Here is a 19,828-nt window from a genome sequence, read left to right on the forward strand (position 1 = left end):
CTAAAGATACAGATTCCTAAGATTATCAGTGCTAATATAAGACCTTGTCTTTCTCATGTTGTGAAGAAAAATTATTTACTATAAAGGTAATTAGTTGCACATACCAAATTATAGTTTCTGTAAAATACCACACATGCAGAGTGTGCATGACTTCTCTAGAAAGTTGAACTGAATGATCTTAAATTAATAGATAGTGAAGTGCTTAATTATAGTGAGATAGAAGTTGAGTTTGGATGTCCAAACGTATGATACAAAAATCCCTGCCTTCTGTTTATAAGCTTGTTTCTGCTATTGTTGCATGTTGCTCCTTGAAACATTCTGCATCACCTTAATTTCAGGCAATATGATAATCTGAAAATCTTATAATCCTTATGGGTTAAAGAGACAGCTAGTTACTTTAATTTTTAGTGTATATACACATGGCTTTTTTTGTCTCTCTAAAATATGATAGCTTAGTATACTGAACTTGACTGGAAAAATACAATAGTTCATTTTTGTGGAGTATATGAAAACTGTCTTTCCACACCTTGCTTGAGTCATTGTGGGTGTGTTTTGAAAGAGAAACTTGCTTAGGCAGTAGGACAGGTTCATGTTGTAACTTCTGGTGACACATACATAACTTGGCAGAATAGGAACTAACCTTACTTGATGCTGAATGGTTAACAATTCACTCTACCTGGACTAAATAATTTCTTAAATATAAATATATAACCCTTGTGGATTCAACATCATTTATTTTTCAAAATTAAATATGGATTACACTCTTTGGTTTTTCTGTTACACAAGTTTCACAAGAATCCAGCTGGGAGTGCAAAGTGATTTGTATCGCTTCAAAATAACTCTGAGAAAATGTAAAGCTGCAGGTTTGAGCTTGTCCCAGATCTTGCACTAAAGGCATCTGGAACAGCTTAGCAAAGTACTCCTTGTTTACCTTTATAGCACACCCTTTAATTATACTCCATACTTTTATGAGAGATTGTATCTTACTGCCGTAAACTGTGCTGTAGGTGGGTCTACTCCAGCATATAAAGAGAAATATTAGCTTTTGTGTATGGGTGTGGAGGAGACTCTTGCAAAGTGGTTTTTGTTTTTTCATTTTGGGTGGCAGATCTTGGCAATTGAGGAAGAATGTTTTTGTGATTAAAGCATTGGAGTGCAACTGCTGGGCTCTCACTGTCTTTCTGTGTGACTTTAGGCACTTCACTTAATCTCAGTGCCTCAGTTTCCCCACCTGTAAAAAGAGAGTGACAATACCTTGAAGTCAGATGTGTTATGAGGATATATTAATTCATGTTTTGGTAGCAAAAGTAGAATCTTTAGTCCACAATTACAGGAGCTGATCCCTGCATGTTGTGTTAGGTTCTTAAAAATTACTTGATGCCTTCAGGTACAGTAGGACCCTTATTGCCTGAAATAATTGGGGATTGAGTAGTTCATTAAATGGAACATCTCAAAATTATAATAAATACAATGCATAAATTGCAGTCAGGTGCACTGCATTGCTTTCTTCTTGTCCTTCAAACCACTCTGAAGTGATTTTTCAGTGTGTTCAAGGAATTGGAATGTGAAAGGATATCAACTTGCTCTTCAACATTTTGTTGTGTGCGGGTGTGTTTTTTTTTGTTTTTTCAACCCCTATCAAGAAAAATGGTTTGTGTAACTGGATATTCATATGATTGGTGTTTGTAAAATCAAGGTTCTATTGTACTGTCAATGAATGCAGATTTTTTTTTAAATTTAGATTATTTTTCTAATGCACTTTTAAAAGTGCAATTAGACAAAGTGGTTATTTAAAAAAAACACCACAAATTATACCTAGATTGGAGGCCATGTTGTAGAGAACCTGCAATTGATCAGTCTACTAAACGTTATCCACCTCTGGAGACACTATTGCAAACTCTGCAGAGGGAGGGTGAGATCACAAAACTAGTCGTCTTCATCTGGTCCCTCAGAAGGCCCCCCCCCCCCAAACTTATAATGACAGGCGTTTGTTGCTGAAAGTAGCCCAGCCCTGCTGTTTCTAGTCAGGAGCGTTGGCAGCACTGGGAAAGGGAAGCTTGCACAGTAGCAGCTTGTATTGTGAATGAGCCTCATCTGAGTGCCCTCAACTCTTACTGGCTTCAGTGGGTACACGTAGGGTGACCAGATAGCAAATGTGAAAAATCGGGATGGGGGTGGGGGGTAATATGAGCCTATATAAGAAAAAGATCAAAAAATCAGGACTGTCCCTATAAAATTGGGACATATGGTCACCTAGGTATACACCATTTCTTTTTAGACCAGATCTCAAATGCTCTGCTTGCAGAAATACAATATAATATGATAGTACTGCACATTTATTCACTCACATTTTAAAAAGCATGTTTGGTTTTAAATTAGATGTATGGGTGGCTATACAACTTCTACTAGCAATATATTTAAAATAGAAATCTTGCTTTTTGGATTGTGACTGAAATAATAGACTGTTTTTCCAGTTACACTTTTCCAGTATACAAAGCCTGCAGAGAGACTGTAGCTTCAGGGAAAAAAATATCTTACACTGCAATGCCTCTTCCTAGTTTGAGATTTTATATAGTGTTTTTCATATATATAACTCCATTCTGAAAAGCTAAAGGTAAATTTAAGTGTCTTGCACTTAATTTGCCCTTGCACAAATCTCAGCCCTGTAATCAAGAGTGTCAGTGCTTGTTAATCATATACTGTTCTTCCATTGGATTCCCAATCTCTACCTATGTTGGAGAGAGAGAATTTCCAAACATAAGTACACTGTATATTGTAACTTTCAGCCTTGCTTCAGGCATGGACAAAAATGGATGAACTGCAGGTGGCTGAGCTTTTTCATTGAGCCTGAAAGGATTATTTTTGTTGTTGTTCTAGCAGAATTCAAACGACTGACAGCAGTTCTCCTTCAGCACTGGCACATGGCCCATTAAAAGCATGTGTTGGGGTTCAGGTTATATATTACTAGTGGACTAGGCTTTAACAATTTAAGGAGATGTCTTTAAATCAAAATTGGGCTTTATTTTTTTTATGCACTTACCTGCATAAGTTGGTGTGGTAGTGCAGGGAAAACTTTGTATTTGTATGGTCTTGAGTAAACTAGTTATATTATTCTACAAAGTTTTGTTTTATTATTTTAAAAACAGTATTTGAAGATCAAAGGGAATCTTCAAATAATGAATATTTTTAATGTGCATGATATGATCAATTTACACCGTGTCTCTCTAACTTATTCATCCTTGCTCATGGTAACAAACTCCAATGCCTGTAGATCCAAGGGCTAGATTGCATTCTATGATGCACAGTGATATAGTGTATACAGGTATCTTTTTGTCTTAGTGGAGGAAATTCGGTTAGGGATTCCAAAATCCTAAATTTGCACCCTTTTAGTCAGTTTGCTTGCGTAGTCAGTGAATTCAAAATGGAAATGATTCCAAAACATAACTTTTAAGTACGACATCCTTACAGTCTTGGAAAGCCTATGATCTGCTCCTTACTGGTTCGGATTCATTGTCCTAGCTTGAGAGTTTCCTTTCATATTCAATGCAAGTTTAGTATTAAGTCTCAAACTCTTCTAAAATAATAAATATCTCAGTAAGTTGAGTGCATATAGAGATTAATTTCCAGGCCATATAAAATCAGACTGATTTTGTTTTTTAACTAAAAATGTCTTGCACTCTAGGAATTTTTATCTTCCATATTAGAATCATATTGCACAGTCTGACCTAATGTAGTTACAGTTTTAGGCAGTCATATGGTATAGTGGAGTTGAACATCTCAAAACACAAAACAGATTGGAAGCTCTTTGCACAATACTTCTTATCACAAATTATATGCACTAGATCCAGTGATGTAAGCTTTTAAAGCAGTCATTGCCTATAAAGAAATGCCCCATCAAGTACCTTTTGAAATATAATCAGGTAAAAATAGCTGTAGCTCTCGTACGAAGAGGAAAGCGTCCTAAGTACCTGGTCTAGACATTAAAAGGCAAGTATGGCCAGCTGTGGACTTTTTCTTTGTCATTCTCATGCCATATTTCCAACCTCAAAAGTTCAAAATTTGTGAATTGGAACCCCCCTCCCCAACAAATCATGAGTGGCTTACAAATCATGAGACTTTCCTTAAATAATAAATTTTTGAATAATTTTATTTCCCTTTTGGTTTCTGAGCCTTTGAGGTGCACTTACTTCATATTTTCAAGCTTTTCTTTGCAACCAGGAGAGCTAGATGCCTACTTTTGCTTTTAAATGAAAGCTGGGGTTCTCATGCAGTGTCCTAATTCCAGCAGCTGGGGCTTTGAGGAAAAGCCAGCTATTGTGAGAACTAGCGACACTGCCAATATCTTAACTCCTCCACACCCCACCGAAGGCATGACCTAAGTCAACTTTATTCACCTTGCACAAGCCTTATTGCTTGTCATCCTGAGAGAGGAAAAAGCTGAAGAAAAATTAGTAATTATGGTGGAGAAATGCCTGCGATATGAAGACACTTGGTGGCTTCCATTCTCAGTTACTGATTTCCTTTGAGCAGTAATCACAAAGCAGGAGTTTTCATTGGGAGTTGTGTGTGTGACTCCTTTTGAAAAATGTTCCCCCAAAATTCAGTAATGGAACAATATGAAATCATCTTTTAGTTCCACTCAAATACTTGCATGCTGGCCTTTCATCATATTATATATTGCAGCAAATAGACCAGGGATAAATTTACTTTGTCTTCTCTGGCCTAAAGAACTTGGAAGCAAGCAATATACCGATTTCTTTTTCTCTTACATTGAGCAGAAGTTGAAAATACTGTGGGCTTTGCCATTAAGTTAAGTGGCCATGAAAACAAATTGCTCCTTTTACACTTCCATATTCTTGTTCATTAGCAATAGAATCACAGGGTTGGTATATTTTGCCAAATATCAACCAAGTTGGCAGGAAACAAACTAGTTGTTTGAGCCTTTAAAGGACAAGGGGTGATAGAACTAGTGGATTCCTGCAGCCTGATTAACCAGTTGGAACTAAACTTAAAGGGAACTTGTTCTGCAGCCTCTTCTCCACAGTGTGGTAGTAAATGTTGTTCCCATTTCATTGTTTTCAACTCTTGTGATTTTGTGATGCGTCTGGTGATACACTGCTGCCTTGATATAATGCCACCTGATAATAACATGGTATAACGCAGTAAAGCAGTGCTTCCGGGGGGCGGGGCTGCGCACTCCGGTGGACCAAAGCAAGTTCAGTATATAACACGGTTTCACCTATAATGCAGTAAGATTTTTTTTTTGGTTCCCAAGGACAGCATTATATTAAGGTAGAGGTGTATTTGGTATCTGTTAAAGCTTTCGTTTTTAAGAAATTAGTTTTTCTAATCCATATGTTCACATAGGAAAAACCTGAAAACATGAACTGATTTTTACTGTAAAGCCTCAGAGGCCAGAAGACAAATAAAAAGAACCCCAAGCTACTTATATTGACAAATCTCATTTTTATGCCAATCTCTTGATTTTAGAGATCTGACTCTTGAATGCTTGCTAGTATCAATGCTGATAAAATCCAAACAGATACATTGTTGTGGGTTGTCTTTTCCTCGAGGCTTCTCTAGCACCCATGCTCCCTACTCTTCATACCAAAATGGTATCAGTAGTGTTGACAAAATCTAATACCAACACTTGCTTTTTTTTTAAGAGCAATTGGTATGGATGAAGGGAAATAACAGCAGTGTTTAACTACTTTGCAATCATGTGATTGTTCCCCAGCCTTCGTTCTGATAAAGCATAGGAAAAGCAATGTGATGGAGTCCCCATCTCAGGTCTTTGCCTATATATGCAGCATATTCTATTATTAAAATTGCAAAATAGTACTACTGCATGTGTGCACATTAGCTCTTTGGAGCAACTGTAAATCCAAGCTCCTCCAGGCTTGTCTTCGTTGCAAAGTTAACATGAGTGATAACTTGAGCTTTGCCTTTAGCTCCACCTCAAGTACTGTTAGCCCAGTGGTGCTTTCCCACAATCCCCCCATGCCAAGAAAGGACAGACAAGTTCTCCCACAGTTCACTGGGAAACAATTAATAGAGCTGCTCATCTTACTGCATTCCAAGAACCATGGGATATGTTCCCAGAAGTCTTAGTGCCACATGCAAGTGCAGTGTCAATGTGGACACAGCAGCTTAAGTGTTACTTTGCAGTGTGGCTGCTACCCCTCGAGCTAGGCTAACTCAATAGAAATAAAACCAATGTAAATAACTCAAGTTAACTCTGCAGTGAAAACTTATCCTTAGATTGATTCCCTCAAGTGCTGAACTTGTAGCTCACAAAATCTCTAGTTTTAAAAATGAGATCTATGGTTTTGTGTCTTTTTTTAACCTTGATTAATTTTGTGACCCATTGATCCAAATGAATTTTCTGTAGTTGGCATATCTGTATTCTAAAATTGTGGTGTTGCTCTAGATCATAGACCTGGTATTTTGGAGAGTAGTTGGCATAGATAACCAAGTAGGCTGTTCCCTCTACAGCAGATATTTAGATCTGCATCAAGAAGTATGTGGCCTTCAGGATGTCCATGCAAAATGAAGTATAGGATGTTACATGGCTGAGAGGAGGCGGAGGCAAGTCTTAAGGCAAAAAATTCACCACTTCTGAGACATTCAGATTCCCATTTCCACTTCCTACACTAGCTCTATATTTTCTCCCACATAGTGACCTTTTAAAAAAATATTTTAGGAAATGAGTGAATGAGAACAACTGTTCAAATGTCTTTTAAGCTGATGATGACCATATGTTGGCACTTACATGTCTAGGGTGTACAGGGCAATAGGGGAGCAGAGTCCTATCCTGGCCCACTTTCTTCCCAGGACAGTGTTTTGGAGTCTGGCAGGGAAAGGGGAAAGGCTTTAAAAGAGGTGGTTTAATGATTTTAAACAAATGCATAATTTAAAGGCCATTTAAATAGTATTTCAGTTCTTTAGCCCAACAGAATGCATCTATGTGGATATCTCTACACAGGGATAAAAAACCTGCAGCTGACCTGAGCCAGCTGACTTGGTGTTGTGGGACTTGATTCTGGGGCTGAAAAATCACTGTAGACGTCCAGGCTTGGGCTCAAGCCCAAGATCTGGGATCCTATGAGGATGGAGGGTCCCAGAGCTTGCACTACAGACTGAACCCAAACATCTACACTATATGCTTTTTAGCCTCAAGCCTTGGCCAGCAGCTACTGTGCCATGGGTCTTTTATCCCTGTACTGATGTACCCTAAACTTCTTGTCTTGCATGCAACCTTGAATGTTCAGCTGCCATGACTCTGACTAGTGTGAGAGCTAAGAGTTGTGATTTGCTGGTAAGATGGATAGGGAATATGCCATTTTTTATTTTTAAAGTACTGGTTGTGTTTGCTAAGAGCTTGTTGGGATGGTCTGCTAAACTGAGCACTACTACTGGCATATCTACAGGATCTAGTTTTGTGCAGTACTCTGGTCCTGCATCTTGTCTTTGCTAAATTCAAATATAGCTAGTTAAGGTGAAGTCTTGCACCTAATCTTGGAGCTTCAGCAGTCTATAAAACAATTGCCTTTAGTTCCTCCAGATCTTTATGCTTTTTGCCTGGTTCCAGGCTTTTGTTTATATAGTGGGATTTCGTATGATTAGCAGGGGAGATGGATAGTTAAACACAGTTTCCCCAAATCTAGCCCTGATTCTGTTTTTGATGCTGTAGGTAGAGTCTGATGTCTTTTTTTCATTGCTAATTCTTTGGGCTGTCCAAGTCCCTGGAGGTCACATTTGGAACACTTCCTACTTTACAGTCAGTTAGGCCATATGACAGCTCATGCCTAAGATAGCTTCTTCGAAAGCATCATTGTGTCACATGTCAGTGTGCAGTCTTGGCAAGGTATATCCTCCACAGGGGCTTGGGGCACAGTAATATTTTTCACATAATATTTTCATCTGAGAGATTCAAGTGCTGTACAAATATTAAGCCTTGTATACCCCCAAGAAGTATATTTAAAACATTTTACACCTGAGTAAATTGAGACCTAGGTAGCTTAAATGACTTGCTTTGGGCTACATCATGAGTGATATGCAGACAAGGAAATAACTCAGTAGTGCTGGCTGCCAGTGCTGTTGTTCTTTAACCACTGGACCACATTAGTCACTGTTGGTGAGTGTTCATAATGGCTTCATTCTAATATGGGGAGGGAGAATTTGGACATTCTCTCCCGATGCTGCTGCCTACTTCTGGTAAAGTTAAACAGTAACTTAAGCTTCTTATCAGATTGGGGTGGAGTAGCAGCTATAAAATAGCAAACTATTGCAACAACCTGTATAGCAGGGATCGGCAACCTTTGGCATGCAGCCCACTACAGAAATCCACTGGTGGACGGAGATGGTTTGTTTACCTGCCGTGTCCGCAGGTTCGGCTGATCACAGTTCCCACTGGCCACAGTTTGCCATTCCAGGCCAATGGGGGCTGCGGGAAGCATGCTGGCCGAGGGATGTGCTGGCCGCTGCTTTCTGCAGCCCTCGTTGGCCTGGAACAGCGAACTGTGGCCAGTGGGAGCTGCGATCTGCCGAATCTGCGGACGCAGCAGGTAAACAAACCGGCTCGGCCCGCCAGCAGATTTTCCTGACAGGCCATGTGCCAAAGGTTGCCGATCTCTGCTGTATAGTCACCCAAACAATTCATATCTTCACATGCGATAGATGGATGTGCTTGGAAGCCAAGTAGCTTTTCACTGGCATGTCACTAATGTAGTCTGGCATGCTCATATTGTGTCAGGCAGAACCTGAGACAATATTTACTTCTATTTTTAAAAATAGCATTGGAATATGTATGAAATGAAGACTGCCGAGTGAGGAGCACATGATCCTAAGGGATTATTTGACTTTACCTTATTGTAGGTAGTTATGACTCATTATTGTATGCTATTGTCTGAATACCTCCTTACATGCTTTTGGAAATTCTATTCATAATCAAAAATCGTGGGTCTACCATCAGCTTTGGCATGTGGTAACAGGGAAGCAGTTTGAGAAACTGTTCCTGTAGATCTTATAAATCTCTTGAGTTTGTGTTTTTCACTGCTCTCCTATGATCCTACAATCTGGCTCTTGTGGCAGCTGTCCAGAGGATTGCACAGCTCTCACTTCTGCATGTTGCTCTACTCAGCACTTTTTAAGAGTTTCGAAGCCTCATGCATGTGAACATTGGGTAGCTAACTGCTGCTAGATGAAGACAACACCTTACTCAACATGTTGTGGCACATCTAGGTTAAATAGTCAGTCTAAGAAAAACATAGATGCTGACTCTGGCTATTGGCAGAGGTAGCAAGGCGATATTAGAGAGAGAGCCCAAAAAGGTTAGTTGGAGTTTGGTTTTAGAGTAACTGCCCTTGTAATGCTTGCTTTATGCAAAACCATTACATTTAATACTTTTGTATGTTTAATCTAGGGATAGTTCCATTTATTTTTCAAAGACTAATTTTGGTCCTTTGGCTCATATCTTTCCTTTTCTTTTTTTAAGCTAAAAAACTCCCTTTATAGAAATGAAACCTCTAATTCTCTCTATTGCATGCCTGTAATTATATGGATATTGGTGTGTCTCACTGACAGACTCCTTTCATACAAAGATTCCAAACTTTAGTGATTTCCTCCAGCTTATCAAGTCTGCCATTTCAGGGACTGAGTGCAACAATACGTTGCTTGGTTTAGTGTGTGGGTAGAAGGTGAGACTAGATGATCTGATGGTCTCGTCTTTTCTTAAACTCTGACTCTAATAACCCTGCACAGATGTTTAGGATGAAAAGCATAGAATACTCTATGTAACTGAAATTGCAGAGAGTATTTAGATGGGCAGAATTGTAACTACAAAATGTAACTTTATTTAATTCAAGAGGAACCTTGTGGATTCTTTGGAAAAAAAAGTGCCATAGACTCTTAATGCCCGTGAATGGGTGAGGAACTTGCTATCTAACATTTATGCTAAATGACATCCTGATCTGAAGGTCTGATTGCATAGAGTTTTTAGCAACGTGCAAATATTTTGATAATCCACAAATGCAGACAAAGTACCTGATGTGTGACTCCCTACTTCTCTGGCAGGAGAAGCTCTGCATAGTCTTAATGTGGCATAATTCTTTGACAATTGTCATGCTGTCTGGAGTGGCTCCTGACTGTGAGTGCATACCTCAGGGCAGACTGTCAGAAAACAGGGCAGGCACCCCAAGCTGGTGGTGTGTTGTATAATTAGATTTCACTAACCCAGTAACAAATGTGAACTCCTGGATCACGGTACCAGTCTTATCATGGAGTCACAGAGAGTCCCCTTAGACTCTCCAGTATATTTTGCCACCCAGACAAACTGGAGTTTGTGATAAAAAGTCACTTAAACCAAAAATCATACCACATCAGGTTGCTCTCAGTCGCCAGAGACCAGTCACTTACCCCAGACCAATTGGCACTCTGGATCTTACACCAAAGATAATGTTGGCAGCTAATTCTATAGTAAACTAAGTAAAGGAAGTGAGAGTCATTGAGCGGTTAAAGCACATAAAATATATGTACAGGTGAGTCACAGTTTGTCATTCCAAATGATGGCAGTGATGTACTAAACTGCCAGTTTCCCAAAAGTCTTGTCAGGGTACTTGGATTCTCTCTGGGTATCTCCGCTTTCCATCTGGTTCACTTCCCTGTAAGAGTCCAAACAGTCCAGAGATCTAAGATCTTTCCTTGAATCCATACTTATCACAGAAAACCAGCTGACAGTGTCACTACTAGGGTGACCAGATGTCCCCTTTTTAAAGGGACAGTTCCTTTTTTTGGGGACTCTTTCTTATATAGGCTCCTATCACCTCACACCCCCTTCCCGTTTTTTCACAGTTGCTATCTGGTAACCTAGTCACTACCCTTGTGGGGTTTTCCTTTGATGACAGCGTAAGGGATGCATTTTGAGTCTTTGACCTTCAGTCATCACATATGCTGATCACTTGCTTTGAAATTGACTCTTTTCTGTTAGAGTTCTTCATCTGCATTCTACAAGGCTTTTTTCTCCTTTGATGGGATATTTCATTACATGGATATAATGTAGTAGCAAACATTTACATTGTGTATAACATGATACAGATAAATGAAAACAATGTAAATAGCATCCCTTTAGTTTTCATGAAATTTAAACATCAAATACATTCTTATACATTTAACAATCTCTTTGCTCTATACTTATAAACAAGTGACTTGGCCTGGGGCTTCAGTGTGAGTTCACACCTGGTCTGCCAGCGTCACAACAATAAAAACTTGCTACTGCAGTCGGTTACTGGTGGAAGGATTAGGGATTACTAGTATATCAGTTATGTGGGATTTTTGGTCCTAACACATCATCATCTGAGATAAATCTTGACTAACAAGTGTTTGCTAAGCTCACCTAGTGTTCTTCCTAAAATGTCACAGGAGGATCAGAATTGTCTATCTTCTCCTCATTAAGTCGCTGGAAAAATAATAATTTGGGTTTCATAAATGCTATGTTTTTGTTGCAGATAGTGGCCCTCTTCCTCCCATATATTCCTGGAAACACTGCTTTCCTTATAATTGCTGCCCTGCATAAAATTCCAGAGCCACAGCCTGTCCACCATTTCTACTGGGCATGACTAGTTTTTCTTCTTCCTTTTATTGTAATTACCTCCTCCCTTCCGTACAAAAAGACTGCATTGTTTGAAAGCAACTTCATGTATCTATCATTAGCAGACACTGGATTAAAAAGATGCTCACCTTGGTACCCTCCCTCTGGTAGCCTCTTTGCCTCACCTCTATGATACATTTGTCTCCTTGGGTTGATCTTGAATCAGTTCCATACTCTACTCTAGTTTCCTAGTTTTACAGGATGATCATTCCACTCTTTTAGCAAATCTCTTGCTTTGTAAAAGAGACACAAGGTGGGTGAGGTAATGTCTTTTATTGTTCCAGAAATGGAATAGCTGCTTTGCCAAGCTGCTCTTCATCCCAGTGTATCCATGTGCTGCAAAAAGAGACATTAGTAGTGGACTAAAGAGTATACATAAAATATTGGGAATAGAAGCTTACATTCTTAGTATTTGAGCACTTTATAATGTAATAAAAGAATAAACAAAATTTCCCCCATTCAGTTCTTGCAGTAGATAAATGATAAAAGGTTTTGTTTTCCTCCTCCCACCTGCTTCTTCCCCCTCCGGTCCACCTGTGTAGACTGTGAAGAGCTAATGAGGAGGAGAAACTGAAGAAATTGGCTTTGTACTTAGTTTGGAAAGCCATGAGATTAGCAGTCATTCTTATCTCTCGTGGGAGTGAGTGCTAGAGTCTAAGTCTGGCTCCCATGAAAGTTCTGGATCTTTTGACTAAACACACACTCTACCACGTGAGCTCAAGGAGAACTGCTGTTAGCTGTCAGTAATATGGCTCTTAATCTTTCATTGGGATAGCCCCAGAGGATGACATGACCAGGCTAAGGCCATGATCCTGTGAAGATTTATGCATATGCTGAACTTTATTCACTGCAAGCACAACATCTAAAGTTAAGCACGTACATAAAACTTTGCAGGAATGGGATCATGAGACATTCCGTTACACTGATATTCGGTGTACAACCATATAAAGCTATGCTAGAGCAATAGCAATGAAATGTGGAGACCACTGACTAAAGAAACATGGAAAACAGTGAAGGGAGGCTTTCCTCCTAGTGTAAATCTTTGTGTGTGTTTCCAGGGCCTAAATATTGGGATTGGTGCTAAAGATTTTTGACCTCGCAGCATCTTCTGCAGCTGAGGAAAAAACCTTATGCTTGTTCTTGGAAGTCTGTCGCTTGAGGCATCCTGGGAGAGGACGTGTTCTGTATTGGTTGGGAGGGAGAAGAGTGTGTGTTTGTGAGGGTAGGTCATGGGTAGCGGTAGTAAGGACAGGGCTCTGAAGGATTGCAGGATGTAAAGATTTTTACCCCCATTGTATCAGCTGGAGTGTTATTTCTTATAGCAAATCAGAATTGTTAGAGAATGAACTCTTGCTTACTGAGGAACTTGTGAAAGGCCACCAGGCTTTGAAGGAGGAGGTAGGAAGACTGGGGAAAGAGGGGCAACAGCTGTCAGTGTGTACTTAAATTTATTGATAACAGCTGTGAGTAGACCTCTGAGAAGCTGCGTGAATTACTGCATATTGCAACAATATGGTACTTGATACCTGGTCTTTTACATATTTGTGAATTAAATTTTGCCCTTCTCTAGGAACAAAAAATGGTAGTGGCTGGTGTTATGGCCAGACACCACTTGACAACCCAAGTTGGACTGCAGTGGCTGGATGGGGAAGGTTCTTGTTTGATTCTTGAAGTGTTTGGGATGGTCCTGACTGGTGGGTGGGAGGAAGTTGGGTCTCTGGCTAGTTCAGGGGAGCAGTGCTCCAGTTTTCCTCTGGTACCAGTTTCCCAGGCTTCAAGCTGGGGCTGTACAGGAAGGCCACCAGTGGGGCTATCCTATAGGGCTGGCAATCAGGGGAACAGAAGCTTGCCCCCTCTTTCTGTCCCCTTCTGTATTGAGGAGAGGTGCAATGATATATGTGATGCATATCCCATGTGCTCTTTGGAGCACTTGGGGGTGGGGCAACACAAGAGCTGCCAGAGAAGGCAGAAGATTTAGCAAGTAAAGCCAGCCTTACCATTTTTGTTTCTGAAAAGTATTTTGCTCTCTCTCTGTGATACAACCAACTCCTGTCCCCGAAGATCACACTGCCAAGCCCAGATCTGGGCTGAGGATTCTGGAGAGTGATAGTACATGATTCTTTGGGATGCAACCGAAACGTAACTGAACCATTTTGTTTTTTAAAAGTGTATTGAACTCAGGGGAAAGGAAATCTGCTGTTGCCATAGCAGAGCCCAGCTACATTCTAACCCTCAGCGAGTTTACGCAGGTTTATGTTTCCAGTGCTCTTCACAAAGAGTAGGGAAAAAAGCTTTCCAAAAAAAGATATGTTCTGTCATGAACCCAAAGGCTGCGTGTGTACCCAGGAGCCCCTTCTGCTCATGAGTGCTTTAGTTCCTTTGGCAAGATGTAAGGGGTGGCAGAAGCATGAGAGAATCCCTAAGAAGATGAAAGTATGTGGGGGCAGTGTCTGAAGGGAGTTGAAAAGACCCATTCTTTTTTATCTTCTGATTTTAGAAAAGAATGGGGGGAGGAGGGAAGAAGGGTAGAGAAATCCTTTTAAAAACTACTATGAGAAAAACATAGTTGCATTCTCCCACATTACAGGTATTGGCTGTCATCCTCCAACTGGTTAGGCTTGCACTACAAACAATGGGACAGTGTTGAGTAAACACAGCAGAACCACTATGCCTTGCAATCAATAGACCCAGTGCTAAAGATCACATTGCTAATGAAAGTTTGTCCTTGAAACACAGATGGGTGAGGAGAGGGAATACTGAATACCGTATGAGCACAGTTGTACTTAACCCAAGACTTGACTTTAGCGGTATAACAACCAGAATATATTAACTAGTGCACAGAATTTGGGGACTGTGTTCAACCTTGTCTTTCAGGCTGAAATAACATGTTAAGTGAGTACTGCTGATAATGCTAGGAGCCGCTGGGAGCAATGAGATGCTATTATAGTGCTTGTAGAAATAGGTTAAAGGTTGGAAATACTACATAGGTTTTGCAGCTAAGGGACTAGTATTTTAAAAAAAAAAGAGAGAGAGAGAGAGAAAAAATACGTTCCCTGGGAGAGGTGTCTTCAAGGCTAAACAAAGATTTATATTGGGAACACTGACAGTATTTAAGACTCCCCCCACACACTGGAAGACACCCCCTCACCCCCCCTTTTTTTTTTTCATTGTCTTATTCTTGACACACTTCTCAGTGCTATGGATTTTCAGGATTTTCATCTGCTATTCCTTCTGCTCACGCCTTATACCAATGGGGATTTTATCTCTTTTGTAGTGAGTAGCTTGTCTCCTGGCTACTGTTCTTTCCCTGCTAGGAGTAGTTTTTGTAGCTGAGTTTTTTTGATTAACTTATTTTAGGCCTTGTTCTTAGAGTGTTGCCACTTTAACTATGTCAGCATAGTTAAAGCGGTAAAACTCCCCTAGTGAGGGCACAGTATAAAAGTGCTTATGTCTATATAGCTTATTCTGGTAAGGCACATTTATACTGATATAACTGCATTTACTGTAAGGCTTTTAATGGTATAACTATGTTGGGGGGGAAAAAATCACATCACTTAGGCAATGTCTACACTGGCACTTTTGTCACTAAAACTTTTGCACCTCCCTTGCCCCTTTTTTCCCCCCGAATGACAGCTCTTCGTCAGCAGGACCCACGTTCCTGGTGATGAAGCTATCACTCTTCATTGGAGGTGATTTTATTTTTCGCTGGGGGAGCTCTCTCCTGGCGATAGAGTGGCCACACAGTGCACCTTACAGTAGCATGGTTACAGCGGCACAGCCGCACCGTTGTAAGGTGTGCAGTATAGACATAGCCGTAGCAACATAATTATGCCAGTAAAACTTTCAAAACGCACACTAATCCTTAGATTTTTAAAGGTGTGGTATGCGGGGCGGGGGGGAGAACGTTCTTTTGTATGCTGTTAGACCATTCAGGTCTCCTCTTAAATAAAGAGGTGACCTGGGAGCAGGCTATTGAATGTGATTCTTATTTTAAGTTTCTTTGTGTGTGGATAGATAATTGCATATGAAAATAGATCAAGCATGAAGTAGTCATCATAAAATGTTATTGTTTCCTATTGCCTTTTATTGGGAACTCATTAAGGGTGTATGTGTCCATGCAGATTACACAGGCAGCCTTCAACAGCTAGCTGTGTTCATGCTAGAGGGTAGTATTCAGTAGAGCATGTATCCTCATGAAACTGGAGGGAACTTTGAGAACTTTTATGGAGAAGGTCCTACCGGCCACTGTTCAGGAGCTTCAAATGCACTAACCCAGCCTGCTTCACTTCCTAACCTTAAACATTCTTAAAATATGTTCTTGTGGATAAGGTTATATTTCTGCCCCCGTTTAAACTTTGGCCCATGAAGGCGAAAGGGAATTAGTATTTTGATACTATGTATACCTCTGCAGTGGTGATCTTCCAAATATTTGCAGCCATGGGAAGTGGAATTATCTTGTTCCTGTGGGGTGAGGGAGTGGGCAGAGAGAGAGAGAGAGAGAGAACCCTTCCCTCCATCAACTTCCATGTTAACCAGGAAACTAACCTCACTTTCAGCACATGGTGTTTTACCGGGGTGTGTGAGATTTTTTTTTTTTTTAATTTTTTGGGGGGTGAAGGCAAGTACAGAAAGACATGTACTACAGTTTTCTCTTCTTCCCACACAATCTGTTTTACCCTCACTCCTTTTATGCAAAGTTTATGAGCTTCATTTCAATCCTATGGGGTTACCCTTTCTCACTATTTTTTAGTTTCTGTCCCAACAGAAACCTTCCATTGTGTGTATCACAAAGAGTAGAATACTCAAAACTTCTCTGAAACTTGGTGTTGAGCCTAACTTCTCTAGCAAATTTGTGCAGTAGCTTGTTTAGCTTCAATTACCTGATCCAACAAGAGAGAGAATTAGTTTGAAGGTGGGAGGGATTTTTTTCCCACCTTTCAATAAGGAAACATTTCAGTAGTTCTCAGTTGCTTCCCATCATGATAGTACAGTAGCAAAACAAGACTAACAATAATGGAACATAGCCCTGTTTTATAAATCCTTGGAATGTGTTTATCTTACGGAAGTAACACGTCAAATGATTCATCTTTTCCATATATATATTTTCAACATTAGATATTAAAATAACCTAATTGTGTGTTTTGAATTTTGATTGCCATGAAGTTCTGGTGGCCTGAACCATAATTTTGCCTTTTGTGCTTTACTGTTACCTGAGCTGGATGGGTGCCATAGATGACTGTAGCTGATAGGCATGAAAATATTCTGGTTCTTGCAAACTTCCACCTAAGAAATAATTAATCAAAATTGGCCGTAAATATTCTAGAGGGGCAGGACTCAGGCAGTTTTTTCTCTTGGGTAGTAACTTAAAAGCTAGATTGACACTCTTTCCCAGAAAGAATTAAAAGCTAAGCAACCAGCTGCTGTTTACTTTCGAAAACCATATAAAACCCCAAACTGTTAAAATGAAGCAAGAAAGGTATACACAATGGAAGCTCCTCTGGTAATCTTATTGCCTTATGCTGTTTGAGTCACAGTAGATTTACAGCAGCAGGTAAACAATTAGTTCATACAAATTTTGCTCCTTTCCCCCACATTTTCCATCAGTCTCCACTTTGTGCTACCCTGCTTCTCCCCCTTGCCTATCTATACCCAGCAAACTAGTATTGCATTAGCCCCCGCACAGTTCAATTAACCTTCCAACACTTTTCAAATAAGTTTCCCTTCATAATTCTACATTTTTCTACCTTCTGTTGTTAACTGAAGGGATCTGACAAAACTTTATTCTGGGTAATGCCCTTAATAGCTTTTTCGTTGGACTTTGTCCCACCATTGTAAGAGCTACATGTGCTTTTTATTTTTCCCAAGACTCCATAGTTACTCTTTCCCCAGTAGGTAAGGCATTGTGATATCAATCATATCAACTCCTGAAACGTTGGTTTTTTGGCACCTGACCATGAGGAAAGGGTGGAAAATTTCAAGAGAGAAAATCAATTTTTTTTAAAACTGACATTGAGAAAAATATCCATAAACAGAATTTTTTTTAATTTGTCCTGAATTTAAAAAACACAAACTCCTCAAACAATTCTTCTTTTCACTGAAGAAAATGTGTGCTGTTTGTTAGAATCTATAACATCAGCGCTCTAAGCCTACTCTAATTTTTATAAGAATAATGGTTGAGCTGTTTATTATCCCTAAGCATATGCCAGTTATAAAGAAAGATGAAATGGGTTTTCACAAATAACTGATATCATGATATGTTAATCCAGGGGTTGGCAACCTTTCAGAAGTGATGTGCCCAGTCTTCATTTATTCACTCTAGGTTTTGCGTGCCAGTAATACATTTTAACGTTTTTAGCTTGTCTCTTTCTAGAAGTCTATAATATAATATATAACTAAACTATTGTTGTTTGTAAAGTACATAAGGTTTTTAAAATGTTTAAGAAGCTTCATTTACAATTAAATTAAAATGCAGAAACCCCCAGACTGGTGGCCAGGACCCAGGGCCGTGTGAGTGCCACTGATAATCCACTCACATGCTGCCTTTGGCTCACGTGCCTTAGGTTGCCTACCCCTGCGTTAATCATTTTGTCTTTCATATGAACCCTGGATGTAGATGAAATTGACTTGAAAGGAGAGCAGAACTCCACTGCATGCTAGCTATTTTACTGGAATTGGAGTGGCAGCAAATGGAGCTGGAACAGTAATACAAGATAAGGTTAATATCTATTAGAAAGTGACAATATTTTTCTAAGAAAATGATATTTATATTGGCTGGAAACTCAGAAGCAAAATTGAGCACTATCTGAGATTAGGATAATGTTTTATTCTAGTTTAATTTATTAATTCTGATATCAACCTATTGTATGCATGTTTATGGCTACTATTACTGTATTTTCTGAACGCATCAGAGTTTTTATGTATTTCCCACAACACCTCTGTGAGGTAGAATGGGAATTGAGGCACAGAGTATTAAATAATTGCCCAAAATTACACAGGAAATCTGTGGCAGAAATTTAACCCTCATCTCCTAGTTCCTAGGCTAGCACCATATCCCTCTGGACAGTGCTTCCCATATTTCTGTGTAATAGGGCAAAAGCAGGGCATTTCCATGTGCAGAATTTCTTTTTTAGCTCTGAAAAGGAAAATCTGATATAAAATTTCAAGTGGGAGGATTTGACGGGTGTTTTTTCTCCCTATAATTATGTTGTTAACATGAAGTTCCCCCTTGTGGGGGACTGTAACCACTAGAACATTTCTTCTTATGCCAGGGAAGCCCAGAGTAGTATCCAGATACAGTAGCTCTTCTATATTGCCAGAAGCAGAAAGAAATTAGCAACAACTTGATTGATTACACTTTTAGCACATGGTGATTTCAATACAAGGTCACTATGTAATCCTTTGTCAGCTGCATGGAATAACAGTTAACAGATGAACAAAGGAAAAGGCTTACTATAGATTCTGTTTAAAAAGTTACTTAACATAATAAAGGTTTATCATGCCTGCAAATACTATTGAAACACTAGCTACACACCTCTTTATAGTATTGACACGCTTTAAATTCCTCATTGCAGGGATAAGGCAGAGGTAGTTAACATCTAAAGAGTAAAGGAGCAGAAAACTATTGGTTCAGATTGTATCTGAAATGTGGATCACTCATAAAGAGGGGGCCCAACACACAGCGTCCAAATGGGAATATTTCTGAAGTCAAGGAGTGTTGAAATGTAGAATATATTCATACCTCTGTCTAATAGCAAGCTGATGAATTGCACATAGAGTGCTTAGGCATTGCCTGTAACTCTAATTGACTCCTTTTAAGGGCCACTGGAATTGGAGTTGTTGCTGCTCTCCTGTTGGAAATATCAGGTCTTGTATTGGTGAGAAGCTGTGGAAGACTCTTTTTGAGGTTCTCATAGTGTAGCTAGTTGTTTGTTTGTTTTTAAGTCTTTAAGTGCTGCTGGCATCCAAGAATGGACCCATGTCCCAGCTGGAGCATGAGCAAAATGCACAATGAAGGGAGCAAAGGAGGGCTCCTCGTAGGACCTCAGTACCTGTGACTCCATAAACACTGATTTTTTAGCAATAGGAATTGTGGTTATTTGGTCTCTCTCAAGATTAGGCTCTGGCGCAGGGATGGGCAAACTATGGCCCGGAGACCGCATCCAGCCCTCCAGATGTTTTAAT

The 19,828-nt window shown here is 39.7% G+C and overlaps 1 protein-coding gene across 4 annotated transcripts in view; it reads left to right on the forward strand.

The window, feature by feature from the left end:
* Window positions 1-19,828, forward strand: part of ESRP2 (epithelial splicing regulatory protein 2) — a 66,837-nt gene that overhangs the window by 1,894 nt on the left and 45,115 nt on the right. The gene's annotated exons all lie outside the window — the stretch shown is intronic.

Source organism: Gopherus evgoodei, chromosome 12 (genome assembly GCF_007399415.2).
Source record: "Gopherus evgoodei ecotype Sinaloan lineage chromosome 12, rGopEvg1_v1.p, whole genome shotgun sequence".
Classification (NCBI taxonomy): Eukaryota; Metazoa; Chordata; order Testudines; family Testudinidae; genus Gopherus; species Gopherus evgoodei.